Raw genomic sequence first — 14274 nt, forward strand, 5'->3', positions numbered from 1 at the left:
AGTAAAAGCTCTTGGCTACTAGAAACCCTTTTTTTTTTCTCTCTAAAAAGAGTTTCAACGTCTAAAGCTTTTTTCTGGTTGTCCGTAAATGACTGTCCATAGGACTCATGCACTATTCCATATGTTAGACAGAGGAGGGTTTTTTTCCCCCATACTATTGCCAAAGCAAAGTACATTAGGTTAAGCATTACAAGATCCTAGGTATACGTAACCTGATCCAGTGATGGTGAATAGGCATATTTTAGTTGCTAGAGAGGCCATTGCAACTGCATCTAACTCTAGGAACCACCATTATCTTAAACTTCATCCCTTGCTGTCTTAGGTACTGCAGGCGAGTAAACATAGGTTGTTCTTGCCAACGTGGTCCTCTCCTATTATTGCATATTTTCTCTAGATTTTTGCTTCCCTGTGAGCACAACGATGTGAAGAAAACCTAGCTCCTTAGCTTGCAAAAGTGCCTCCACCAGAGCTTCCTGAACTGCTAAGGCTGGTGAGCTTTTGCCATTGCTATTGCATCCCAAAAAGATCTCCTTCCTTGTTTATTGCTTCAAAGGCATACCTAACTCTTTTAGTCTTCCTGTGTCTATGGTCATCAATCTTGATGAGTAACTGCCAATCCCTATTGTCCACTTCCTTGTTACTGAGATGTTTGGACTCTGATATGAAGATGGGGCTGTGCTAAAAGTTTCTTGGTACCTGCATATAGAAGATTTTGGAAAGTGAGTATAACCTAAAGCCCCTAAATTTCAGTTTTTTTTTTTCTTTCTTTTTAAAAGACTAGAAAACTCTTCTTTTCTTTTTTTCTTTCTAGAAGTTGTGCATAAATGATGGTCCGCAGGACTCAAGCTCTACTCCATATGTTAGACAGATGAGTTAAGATTCGAAATATAGTATATGGACCATACTTATTTGATAAGACAAATTGACAAGAATGTTCTTCCGATTGCAGACCCAAATGGGAAATCTTTCAAAGATCAACCTTGATAACCTTTGAAGTAAATACCATCCAAAAAGAAATTTCAACGGCATTCGTAATGTACAATAACTTTTATTTTGAGTCTCTCAACCTTCAAAATAAGGTTTTTCTTTTTAAAAAACAATAAAATAAAATAACCACAGTCATCCACATATACTTTAAGAACCATGTACATATACTTTAAACAACCACATATTATAAAAAGATTATACCAAAACACAATATTATTTAACCTATTTCAAATCGTCAAATGGTAACGAAATTTGAGTAAAAACTGAAAATTATAAATTTTTTTTATAATAATTTAACAAATGAGTAATATTCCATAGCTTTAACATTGAGTACTGCCTCAAAAGTATGAAATTTTGGATTATCAAAATTAGGAGGTTCCAGGATAATGTATGCCCCTTATATTTGTATCTCTCATCAGTTGCCTGCAATGGCATATAAAACCATTAGTGGGACAAATCACGGATGAGACAGCAGCAACAGTAAATAAATAAAAATTTATTGGACCAACCGTGACTAAAAGAGAGTATACAAGTGAATTAATTTTAGTAATCAAAGCTAAAGCATAAGGATCTTGGTACATCCCAATAAGCAACTTTGCTAGAGGCGCAACTGCATGCAAAATAAAAATGTCAATATATAAGAATATAAATAAGATTTTAAAAATAAATAAATAAAACACTTACACATGCATCGCTTGTATTCAGTGATGGACACCACAAAGCGCAGTATTCGGTGCAACATATATTGCAACTCCAGGGTTCTCACATTCTTTAAGACTTTGTTTCAGCAATTCTTCTTGATTTAATTATGTCGACTAACTTCAGATTAGGAACATATGTCAAATTAGAATTGGCTAATCTTTTGACAAAATGCACTTTACTTGTAATTGAGTACATCTAGAATGTGTTTAATGCTTCAAGGAACAAAGTTTTAAGATTAAGTGTTAAAGCAATGCAAGTCTGTCCAAGAAACAAGTGAAAAAATGCTGGATTTTAAAGATTGACAGCTAGTATCTATCGAGATTTAAAAAGCTGTTGAAGTTCGATGCTCGACAGCTAGCTCGACAGATCAGCTATCTATCGAAGTTTATGAAATTCAGTTTTTCAAAACTGATTTCAATCCAATCTGTGAATACAGGTTTGGGTTTTCTTTTCTCACAACCCTAAACATATATAAGGATTGTTTTAAAGGCTGTCACACAAGAGAGAATACAGGGAGAACACATGCAAAAGGTGACCGATGTCATATTCTCTCTGAAAGAAGCTACTGCATCTTTGCACCTTATGGTTTTGTAACCAAGTGCTGCTTAATCTTCATTGTTGATAAAGTGAAGAACTTTGTAGCCAACATTTTCTTCAAGTTGGTGTGTTAGTCACGTACTAAGAGTCGTGCATCTTTGGTTAGTCACGTTCTGGAATCCGTACAAAAATGGTGGCGTTCATATATTGAAAAGTTAAGAGGTTTTGAAGCGGTAGAAGGTTTCTACTGTAAGTTCATCTACAGGGATTGTAGAGTCTAGGGACAAAGGTTTTGTACCTTATCTAAAATTTCTCTTTATTATAGTGGATTGCTTTTCGGGAAGGTTTCCCCCCAAGTTTTTACTGTGAAACTATTTTGTTTTATTGGTTTTCCTAGGTCATCATATCTTATCTTATTTACTTTTTCGCTGTGCATGATATTGACATGATATTGATGTTAGTTTGTTTTAAAAAGGTTTATTCATAATAAATCTACTTAATAACTTGGGTTTAAAACTTGTTAATTCTATCAACCGGGGTCTAAATTTCCCAACAAATTGGATTCAGCAACTTGATTGAGGGCTTTCTCTTTTTCGACCTCCTCCAACATGACTTTTAGCCGATCGTCGAGCACATGAGCCAATTGGGCAGCTTGGAACAACAACAACAAATGGGAGGAGAGATTAAAAAAAAAAAATAAATAAATGTAGGTAAAGAAAAATATAGAAAAAAGTAAAACCAAAGGGTGACACTTAAAAAATACAACAGAGAGAGGTAAGAAAAAAGGTTCTTATGGCTATGATATGTCATTTCAACTTGAGGGCAACATCTTCATCCCGACAATTTGTGTAATGCTGCATGTCCTCAGGCAAAAGTAAGGCTTGACCAAGGCTGTCTGTGACTTGGTCCCCCAGCCCATTCCTCCAAGTCCGTTCATAGGAGTCAGTGGGCAGGGGTTTGTCCCCCAGCATGAACGAGTTGTGCCATCCCGAGGGTGGGGGTGCCGAAGTGGAGGGAATGTTAGACCCAACTACTACCGATTGGTCGAAGAGCCTCGTCTCCAAAGGAGTTCCCTGGTCAGCGGAGTCTAAGCGGTGATAGGGATTAGAGAGGTGGTCTACTCAACGACGGGAGCATCGGACCCCGAGGGGGGCTCATCAATAGTTCTTTGCCTCTTTTTGTGTGAGCACAAAACAAGTAGCGCAGTTTGCTAAGGGGTTTGCTGTGGAACTAGTTGACTCCCCACTTGTTGGGCGCCCGGGAACCAATATTCAATGTTCAAATTGCGTCTTTGAACCATGTCTTTGGTTCAGAGACGCAATTTTTAAAATGCTGCTATAAACCCTATAGTGGTGTTTTTAAAATGCTACTATAAACCCTAATATCTTTTAAAAAAACTTGACTATAGCAACGTTTCAAAATGCCATTATAGCCAAAAACCACCAAAAAAAAATTTTTTGATTACCAAAAATTTTTTTTAATTGAAATTTTAATTTTTAAAATTTGAAAGAATTAATATTAATGCTTTTAAATTTTAAAAATTAAAATTAAAATTTTAATTAAACTAAAATTACAATTTTAATTAAATTAAAAAATACAAAACAAAAAAACATAAAATAAAAACAAAATACAAACACTAGTCTATCAAATTCAAAATGAAACACAAACCCACGCAAAAAATTTCAAAATCAAACACAACATGCTCACATGCAAAAAAAAAAAAAAAAAAAAAAAAAAAAAAAAAAAAACAAACAAACAAACAAAACAAAACAAAACAACAAGTAAGCAACTCCACCCCACCACTATCTCTCTTTATCCAACAAACCCATCACATTCAGTCGCCAAACACCAACTTGTAAAAAGAAATCATCAAATAGACTTTGAATTTTTCACTACGTTCTTGGTTCTATTAACAAAGATATTATCACACTTGAGATCTCTATACCTATCAATAATAAAAAGCCAAAGAATTCACAAAAATCAATCAGAAATCTTAGAGACCCATGAAGCAAAGTTGATAGCAAATAGGGAATAGACCAAAACGATTATCAAAAAAGGAATAGACCAAAACAATCATTAAAAATTTAAGGAAAAAAAAATGCTTATTTGCAACTATACAACCAATGGCATCAAACACAATAGCACTCCTTTAATCACAAATCCCATAACAATAGCACCATCTACAAATTTGAACAAAATCAACTAGCAGCAACACCATCTACAAATGCAAAACCCACTAACATTAACACCACGACAAATAAAATAGGGGAAATAAAATCAAAATGGAGACGAAGAGAAAAGAAGAGTGAAAGAAAAGGGAGAGAAAAATGGAGGCTTGGACGTAAGGGAGAAAAAAAAGAAAAAAGAAAAAAGAAAAAAAGATAGAGGTGTGAAAAAAAAAAAGGATGCAGAGGCGTGGAGATAAGGGAGAGAGAAAAAAAATGAGAAAAGAAGAAAGATGCAGGAGGTGTGGAGATTAGGGCTATAAAGAAAATTAACAAACCGAATGGATCGACCAAAACTACCCGAACTGAGTTCAAATTTTTAGTTTTTTCCCGGTTCGGTTCGGTTTGGTTTCGGTTTAAATTAAAAAAAAAAAAAATTGATTGGTTCGGTCTCAGTTTTAGTGAAAATAATACCAAACCAACCGATATATATTGTTATAGGTAAAATAAGTTTAATATATGTATGTTGCCTTAGTGGTTAACATGCATGCCACGCATAATTTCCAAATTCTTGTCCCATGTTCAAATCTTCTAATCAGCTTTTTATCATTTATTATTTTTAAGTTCCTTTATCAAAACTACATCATTTTGGGTTTTAATTATTTAAATCTAGAAATCTAAACCCAAGCATCTCTTTCTCATTCAACCACCCATCCCCACAATCGTTTTTCCTCTCTCCTCTATACAGATACTCTCTTCTCTTCTCAACCACTCTGTCCTCTCTCTCTCTCTCTCTCTCTCTCTCATCCCTTAACCTAGTTCTTTAGCCACCATCTTTTTCTCTTAGATGATAGGCCATTGGAGATTAGAAGGCTCTCTAGTGCTATCACTCTCTTGACTTGGATTTAGTTTGTTTGGGTTTATATTTCAGGTTTGTTATTTGTTTCTTTAATCTGGTTTATTAGGTTTGTTGTTTGTTTCTTTTATATGGTTTTTTTTTTTTTTTTTTTTCATCTTTCTTTGTTTACTTTCTTAGAAAATAGATGAGGTAAGGAAACCAAATAAACCGACTGCACCGACCATTGTTTTCACGATTCGGTGTCTTGCGGTTTTATTTTTGTCTCGGTCGATATTGGTTTTGAAGTTGGCAAATCCGAAGGTATCGGTTCGAGGCAAAATATGGCCTTCATACCGACCGAATAGATCGATTACAACCCTAGTGGAGATAAAAGAGAGAGATAAGGGAGTGGTTATTTTGAATGGGTAGGTGGGAAAATGTGGGGAATTTTATTTATTTTTTTTTTAGGGGGGGAGGTGGGGGGGTTGGCTTTCTTTAATTTTTTGCTGGACCTATAGTGGCGTTTGAAAACGTTGCTATAGGTCCTTTATTAAATTTTTTTTTTTTTTTAAATGATGGACTCTAAGCTTTTAACGTTTTTATTTTTATTTTTATTTTTTGTGCTAGAACAATAGCAGCATTTCCAAACGTTGCTATAGGCCTAAGATAAAGGGCCTAGAGTGGCATTTGTAAGACTAGGACCTATAGTGGCATTTTTAAAACACTGCTATAGGCCCTTGGAAACGCTACTATAGGCCTAGTGTCTTAAAATGCCACTATAAAACCCCCTGAATGCTGCTATAGATATTCCTATAGTAGCATTTTTAGAAAATGCCATTATAGAGTACCTATAATGGCGTTTTTTGCAAATATCACCCAAAAAAAAAAAAAAAAACCACTGTTGTATGCAGCTTTTTTTGTAGTGACACAACTTAGACACTTGACAAGCTATAATTAATTGTGTCAAACTGTGGTTAAATGTGCCTCCATAGAATAACTGCTCAGTAATCTCCTTTCAATAGAGAAATACTTGACCTAATAAGATCAGTATAGTCTCCTATGAACATTTGTGGGGTTGAAATTACTTCCTACCAAGTTTAGTGAAATGACTGAAGTGTCCACTCCATTTGTTAGAACAATACTAGTCCATATTAAAAGCTTCCAATAATTTATTTTAGAATGAAACTTCCTCATTCGTTCTTCAGACTGGGTGTCAACGTGCATCATCATCATTGTCGTCGTCGTCGTCATCGTCATCTACGTCGTTGTCATCGTCGTCGCCGTCATCTTTGTCGTCGTCGTCTTCTTCTTGTTGATTAATATTATTATTTTAAAAAATAAATAAACTTAAGGGAATGAGTAGTTCTATGCCTTTTTGTTAGGACATATGTGATTCAATGATAGGAACATATGTCACTATTTTATGTATTGGTTAGTCTTTTGACAAAACGCACTTTACTTGTAATTAGGTAGATCTAGGATGTGTTTATGTTTCAAGAAACAAGGTTTCAAATTCAAGTGTTAAAGTCATGTAAGTTTTTCCAAGAATCAAGTGAGAAAGTACAGGATTTTAAAGTCAACAGCTAGCATCTATCAAGAGTTAAAAGCTATAAAGCCCGTGGCTCGACAACTAGCTCGATAGACGGCTATCTATCGAGGTTTATGAAACTCAGTTTTTCAGGATTGTTTTTCATCCAATCCATGAATGTATGTTTGGAATTTCTTTTCTCACAACCCTAAACATATATAAGGATTATTTTATGGGCTGAAAAAGGTTACACAAGTTGCATAAGAGCACAATTCTACAAGTGTGAAGAAGAGTGTGACCAGAAACCAAGTTTACCCTAGTTCTTGAAGAAGTTGCTGTGTTTATGCACCATAGGATATTGTGACCAAGCAACTTCATGATTTTCATCGTGTGGTGAACTGAAGAACTTTGTAGACAACATCCTTCTCAAGTTGGTGATCAAGTCACGTACTGGAATCCGCACAATTGGTTAGTAATGTACTGAGAGCTGTGAATTGAAAGAATAGATTGTTACTACAAAATAAGTCCAATTGGGTATTAGGGTAAGGGTTCAACTGTAAGTTGGTATAAGGTACTAGGATTCCTTTGCTTGTAACCACTTGTTTTGATAATAGTGGATTCTCGAGAGTGGTGACCTTAAAATCACTCGGTGAGGTTTTTACCGTGTAGGTTTTTCCCATTTGTAAACAAATCACCGTGTCAATTTATATTCCATTGCATACTTAGTTTAATTGATGATTTGTTTGTGCTGCTACGTATATTGCATGTTAATTTGATTAATTAATAAACTTAGCTAATTAATCAATTAATTCATCACAAGGGGTCAATACATTTTTGGCCTATCAAGTGGTATCAGAGCAGGCACACTCTGATTAGGGTTAATCTTTGCTGTGTGATCCATTGACCCCTGTTTGTCATGGACAGAGGACAGTCTCTTATTATACCTCCTTTATTTGATGACACTAACTATGCATACTGGAAAGTACACATGAGAGCTTTCTTGTAGTCATTAGATGAAAAGGTGTGGCAAGCTATAGAGATAGGGTGGACCAAGCCTATGAAAGCGCCGGCCGATTAGGATGATGCTAAGATCAAAGCAGCAAACTTCAACAGCAAGGCATTGAATGCTCTATTCAATGCAGTCACTAATGAGGAATTCAAGAAGATATCCTCTATTGAAACTGCTAAGGAAGCATGGACCATTCTTTAGATAACTTATGAAGGAACTAAGGCTGTCAAAGATTTAAAGATTCAAATTTTTAGAGACTTACTACAAGCATTAAAGAAATCAAGATGAAGGAGGATGAGTCATTTGATGAGTTCTATGCCAAACTCAAGGACATAATAAACTCAGCATTTAATCTTGGGGAAACCATTCTTGAACCTAAGATTGTGAGAAAGGTGCTCAGATCTCTACCCGAGAGATTCCATGCCAAGATCACTGCCATTGAGAAATCAAAGGATATTGACAAAATTCCTTTGATAGAGTTGGTTGGCAATCTGTAAACCTGTGAGTTGGGTTTGACAAGTATCGAGAAATCGAGCAAGAGCAAAAGCATGGCATTGAAAAATAAGGGTATTGATACTGATGAGTCTTCTGATGATGAAGATTCTAAGATGAAGTCCTACATCACTAGGCAATTCAAGAAGTTTATGAAGAATGCCAATGCAAAGGCTTCAACAAGGACCGTAGACAGTCAAGTTCTTCTCAATCTAAGAGCTAAGACAAAGGGAAGAAGAATGCTAGGGATGGCAATCAGTACACTGTTCCCTCATGACCAAAGTGGTTTGGATGTCAAGGTTTCGGTCACATGAAACAAGAGTGCCCTACTTATCTCAAGACCATTGGAAAAATCAAGGCACTTGCTGCTACCCTGAGCAACATTGAGCCTAAGGATGACTCCAATAATAGGGATGATGGAATCCTAAATGCCTTCACTACCACTATAAATCCTACTGAGGGGATTGTTGAAGATATGGATGAAGAAGAGGAATTGGTGGAGTCTAAGTTTGAAAAAATGGATGAACAAGATGACATTCATACAGCCTATGCAAAGCTACACAAGGTCTCTGAAAAGTATGGAGAAGTTGTATAGGTTGGTCACCAAGAAGCTTAGTGATGTGGAGCTGGAGCGAGAAGAAATCTCTACAAAGTTTGATGAAACCAATCAGACTATTGGAGCACTGAGGTTTGAAAATAATTTCTTGGCTGAAAAGACCAAGAAGTTTAAGGCAGAACTGTTCCAAGTCAGAGTTCAGCTAGAAAGGATTTTAAGTGCTAAACTCGATGAGATGTTCAGTTTTTAGAAATCTGCTTCTAATCGAATCAGTTTAGGGTATGATTTCTCTTCTCGTAGTATTGCTTCTACCAATACTACTGTTTTTATTCCTCCTGCTAATAATGTTGAAACTGAGAATAATGATGTTAAGAATGAATTAGCTAGTGAGAACGTAGACAAAGGTAAATCTATCTTAGGAGAACCTCCTAAGCTTGATAAGAAAGAGATTAAGAACCCTAGGGCTACAAAGGGAAACTCTTAAAAGTTAAAACAGAAAAGGCAGCATTTCTGTCATCATTGTGGTGCAGCTTGACATACTCAACCTAATTACTACAAGTGGTTAGCCACTCAAAAGAGCAACAATATGATCGCGTCGGGAGACCAGAATCAGTTTCCATCCTCTTTTACTCCTCTTGGAGATCTTCTTAAAACCCTCATGTTCCTTTCAAACTTGAACAATTTTAACTCTTCCCCCTCACCGCCGGATCAAGAGTTCTCTAAACAAAAAAGTTCTTCCAAGGTGTGGAAGGAAAAGAGCTCCAAGTGATTCTGTCACTTTTTCTCTCGCCCCCCTTTTTTTTTTTTTTTTTTTTTGTTTTGTTTTGTTTTGCATTACTTGTGTGTTTTGCTTCATTTTTTTGAGTTAGTCTAGTTTTATGCATTGCTTTGTTTTGTTTAACATGTTTTTGTTTGGATAGTTTTCAGTTTTTTTTTTTTCATATAAAAATAATAAAAAATTTTGAAAAATTGAAAAATACAAAAATAGTGTGTGTATGTGTGTGTACATTGGTACTTGTGTACCTTGGATGGCCATTGATACAAAGTTTTCTAAATTTTGTATCTTTTGTAGCTTAGATGAGCATCTCTATGCAAAACTAAGCAAGTGACCTTTGTGGCTCATATTTGTGATGAGTAAAATTAAGTGATCTCTTGTACTTAATACTCATATCACTCTTTTTGACGGGAAGGACTAAAAAATCCTAAGAGAAATGTATAAATAACCATCTCAACACTGTTGCCCTCCAATCATGAAATGACATTTGTATGCTTCAACATAGCAAAAGTGCAATGTCAAAACCTTAACATCATTGGGTGTTTCTTTTCTCTCTCCAATATGCTTACGTATGATATGCTTATTAAAAGGAAAAATATGCAAAGAAAATAAAAGCAAAAAGAATAAATATGCTTTATATATGATTGCAAACGTGTATTCTAGAAGATGTGGAAGTTATAGGATGTACCTCGAAGGTGATAGTCCCCATCAAACAGTTGTGATTGTGTGTGTGAGTTAAAGTAATTTTCTCATATCTCAAATTGTCATAACATGTAGACACCTATGCAATCTTGCGATGTTTTTCACACACGACACACAATATTCTTTACTACTTTTGATACATGTGCAGGTACAATGTGATTTGGCTATCACAAGGAATACTTGTGTTAATGTATGCTCACTAAACTGTCTTAACTTGTTGTTGAAACATAAAATTAGTTAAACTTGTTTAGTGTGTGTGTGTGTGTTTTGGGATCTATGTGCTTAATATTTTTCTTGTTGAGAGATGTTTTGAGAGGTTAAAATATTGTTTGGATCCTTGGTTGAGTTGCATGTTTGATTGCATTCATGTCTGTGTTTTTCTCTTCTTGAAAAACTGTTTTTAAGCAATCTCGACAGCTCCTTGACACCTATTTCAATTTTTTTTTTTTGGTTGAAAAGTCTGGTGGCGGCTTTAGGAATTTTTTTTATGGTGGACATTAAGAAATTTAAATTATATAAAATTTAATAAAGTGATAACTTGAATATTTGTTACAACTATGAGTCGAGTCACTAAGAAGAGCAAAATTGTTGCAACTGCAAAGCAAAAAATAGTATAACTATCATCACCATCAAGGAGAACTCACAACCACAATATTTTTCTTGATACCATTTTTTAAGAAAAAAAATAAAATTAGAGATTATTTTTTTTGAATAGGTTGAATGAGCTTTAAATTTGAATGATTATCGATTTTTATCTTTTTGTTTTATAATAAACATTTTGTTGAATAATATTTTCACTTGGTCTTGTATTATTTTTGTTTGGTTATGTTTGTTGTTATTTGGGCTAGTACTTATTGTTGTTATTTAAGTTTTTTCTTTTTCTTTTTTTTAAAGAGATTAAGGATTATGTTTTGGGGGGGGGGGGGGGGGATAATTTTGGAGTCTTGCTACATCCATAAATTTTTTACAATAAATTCTATGCAAAAAGCTGTTATTGGTGGGTAAAAATAATAATAATATTAGTATTGAGACGAAATTAGAATCAGTAACAACTTACCACATTGAATTTGTTGTGAAATTATTGTGAAAATCTTATAAATGTAGCATTACTCTTACTTTTGTTGAACCCAAAATTTTGAAATTCTCATATCAGAGTAGTCAGCATTTTTATTAGGGTGGTCATGATAGGTTAGTTTATCATATAATCTTGTGACCACCCTGACTTGCATGTGGAGCCGCCAGTGGAAAAGTCCTATTTCAATTTGACATTTCTCTATCCTAGCGGCAATAAGGGGCAAAAATGGGGATATACCTCTTTCACTGAAAAGTTTTAGCAAAATGGCCCGTTTCTGAAACTATCTAACGATATGCCCCTATTTTGAAATTCAATTTTCAAAAAATCGAGTTTCAATGTAAAACTCTATTTTTAGAAAATCGAGTTATAGGCAAATCAAACTAAAAAAAAAAAAAAAATTTCACTTGAAATTTTTCGAGGAACTCGAGTTCCTTATTAAACTCGATTTTAAACAAATTGAGTTTCAAAATAGGATCATATCCTTAAATAGTTTCAGAAATAGGATATTTTGCTGGAACTTTTGGACGAAAGAGGTATATCCTCATTTTGGCCGGCAAAAAGGTATGGGATCTTTCTCCTCTTCTTCTTCCTTAACTTAGTGATAAGTCTGGTCTATTTCAGCGTGCTAGTTATCAAAAAATAATAATAATAATAATAAATAATTAATGAATAGCAATTTTGTTTTTCGTAGAAACTTCCTACCACCACTTTACCAAAAAAAATAATAAAAACTTCGTACAACCACTTGTTAATTAACTTAATTTGGTCATTAAAAAAAAAAAAACACTTGTCAATTTAGACAAGCAACAAGGTCGAGGAAATGAGTAGTTCTATGCTTTTGGCCTTATTTCAATTTTTTTTTTTTTTTTTTTTTGTTGAAAAGTCCTATTTCAATTTTACATTTCTCTATCCTGGTGGCAATTAGGTATGGGATCCTTCTCCTCTTCTTCTTCCTTAAGTTAGTGATAAGTCCGGTCCAATTTAGCGTGCTAGTTGTCACCTTAATTAATTAATAGATAGCAATTTTTTTTTTTTGTAGAAACTTCCTACAATTTACCAAATAAAAAATAAAAACTTCGTACAACCACTTGTTAATATGGTCATTTAAAAAAAAAAAAAAAAAAAAAAAAAAAACACTAGGCATTTTATACTATGTTCACACAGTACCAAAAAAAAAATAGTGGGTTAGGAACGTTGACTGACTTTGCTCTTATACAGTACACTACATTTAGGATCCATTTAGATACAACTTATTTTTGCTAAAACTGAAAACAGTGTAGCAAAATAATTTTTAAATATATGAATAGTACCATGGGACCCATGAACAGTACACTTTGTCTCCTGCACAGTGAATTCATGTGATATTACTGTTCATGCGCCGAAAAAAAAAAAAAAAGGAAGCTAAAAACGTGAACGTGGAAACGCAAACGCAAATCCAAACGCTCACTTAGTTTAGTTTGAAATTCGCTTATTTTGCTGAAACTGAAAACTTTTTGTTAAAAGTACAGTAAATAAAGGTAAAAATTAACTAAAATAATATAATGAGACTCATAAATAATACCAAAAAGTACAGTGAGACTCATAAATAATAGCAAAAATAAGCTGAATAGTAAAATAAGTTGAAAAAAATAATCTTTATCAAATGGACACTTAATTACTTATAAGTTACATTGATTTATAGTACAACTGCATGCAATATCTCAAATTTTCAATCTCAACCACTCAAAAAGTTTTTTTTTTTTTGGTTAAAACCACTCAAAAAGTTTCAATAATAGGTATTTACAACCTCAATACCAAAGTTTTAATCATGGTTGTTCACAACCTCACGATCAAACATTAATCCTATTTCCACAGCTTTTCATCATCGATCATCTATCTCTTTATGATCAATAATTTCTTCTCTCTACTAACCCCATTTACATTTACAAGTGTAACAGCCTTCAACTTAACTAGTTTTAGTTATGCCAACACTAACATATCATATGAGGGAGCTTACCCTGAAAAGTATGCAGTTTAATTCACTAACACCTTACTGGCAAAACAGTGGGTGAGTCAAGTCACGTATTTCAGACCCATGCACCCAAGGATGGAACCATGCTAGTTTATGAAATTACCAACTTTTTGAATCACCACAAGCATGATTTGTGTTAAATTTGTATGCAAGGTTGGCTCCTCATGCTAATTTTGGACCCAAAAAAAAGGTTGCACACTTTTTGTCATTTTTTGCAAACTTATTTCTCGGCCTTCCTAACGTCGATTTCACTCAAACAAAAATTTACTGAAAAGTGCGGGTCACAAATTTCTCTCTGTAGCTTTTGATTTTGAATATAGCAAGTTATGAGCATAGAAAATGATATAAAGCACAAGTTTTGGTAAAAAATATCTCACAATTTCTCCTCTTTTGTCTCTTTGGTTATTCACAGAACAAAAATATGTCTTGAAGTCAGAGTGTTAATAATATATTGCTTGCCAGTTTATTCTCCATAGTTGTTCGGTAAATGGCTGTAATGATGACTAATTTCATACATTTAATTTATTTAAATGCCTAATTTTGAGCATGTACTGTTCTATAGATGACACTGGAAATATATTGGAAATTAATAAATCTAAAAACACAAAAATTTTCATAACAATTAAGGCCATATGTTGTGATTATTGCTAATAAAAATGATGTCACTAATGGCCTGTTAGAGCATTCACATCAAAACATAGCTTTTAACAACTCAAAAATTCACTTTATCTATTTTAATAACTCACTTTAAAATACACTTAATATCAAAAGTTCTATTTTAGCATACAACACATTACAATAATATAAATAACACAATAAAATAATATATCATATACAATAAGCACCATTAAAAAAAAAAAGAAAAAAAAAAAAAAGAAAGAGAGGAGGAGACATACC

This window comes from Quercus robur, chromosome 11, assembly GCF_932294415.1.
Source record: "Quercus robur chromosome 11, dhQueRobu3.1, whole genome shotgun sequence".
In the NCBI taxonomy this organism is placed as follows: domain Eukaryota; kingdom Viridiplantae; phylum Streptophyta; class Magnoliopsida; order Fagales; family Fagaceae; genus Quercus; species Quercus robur.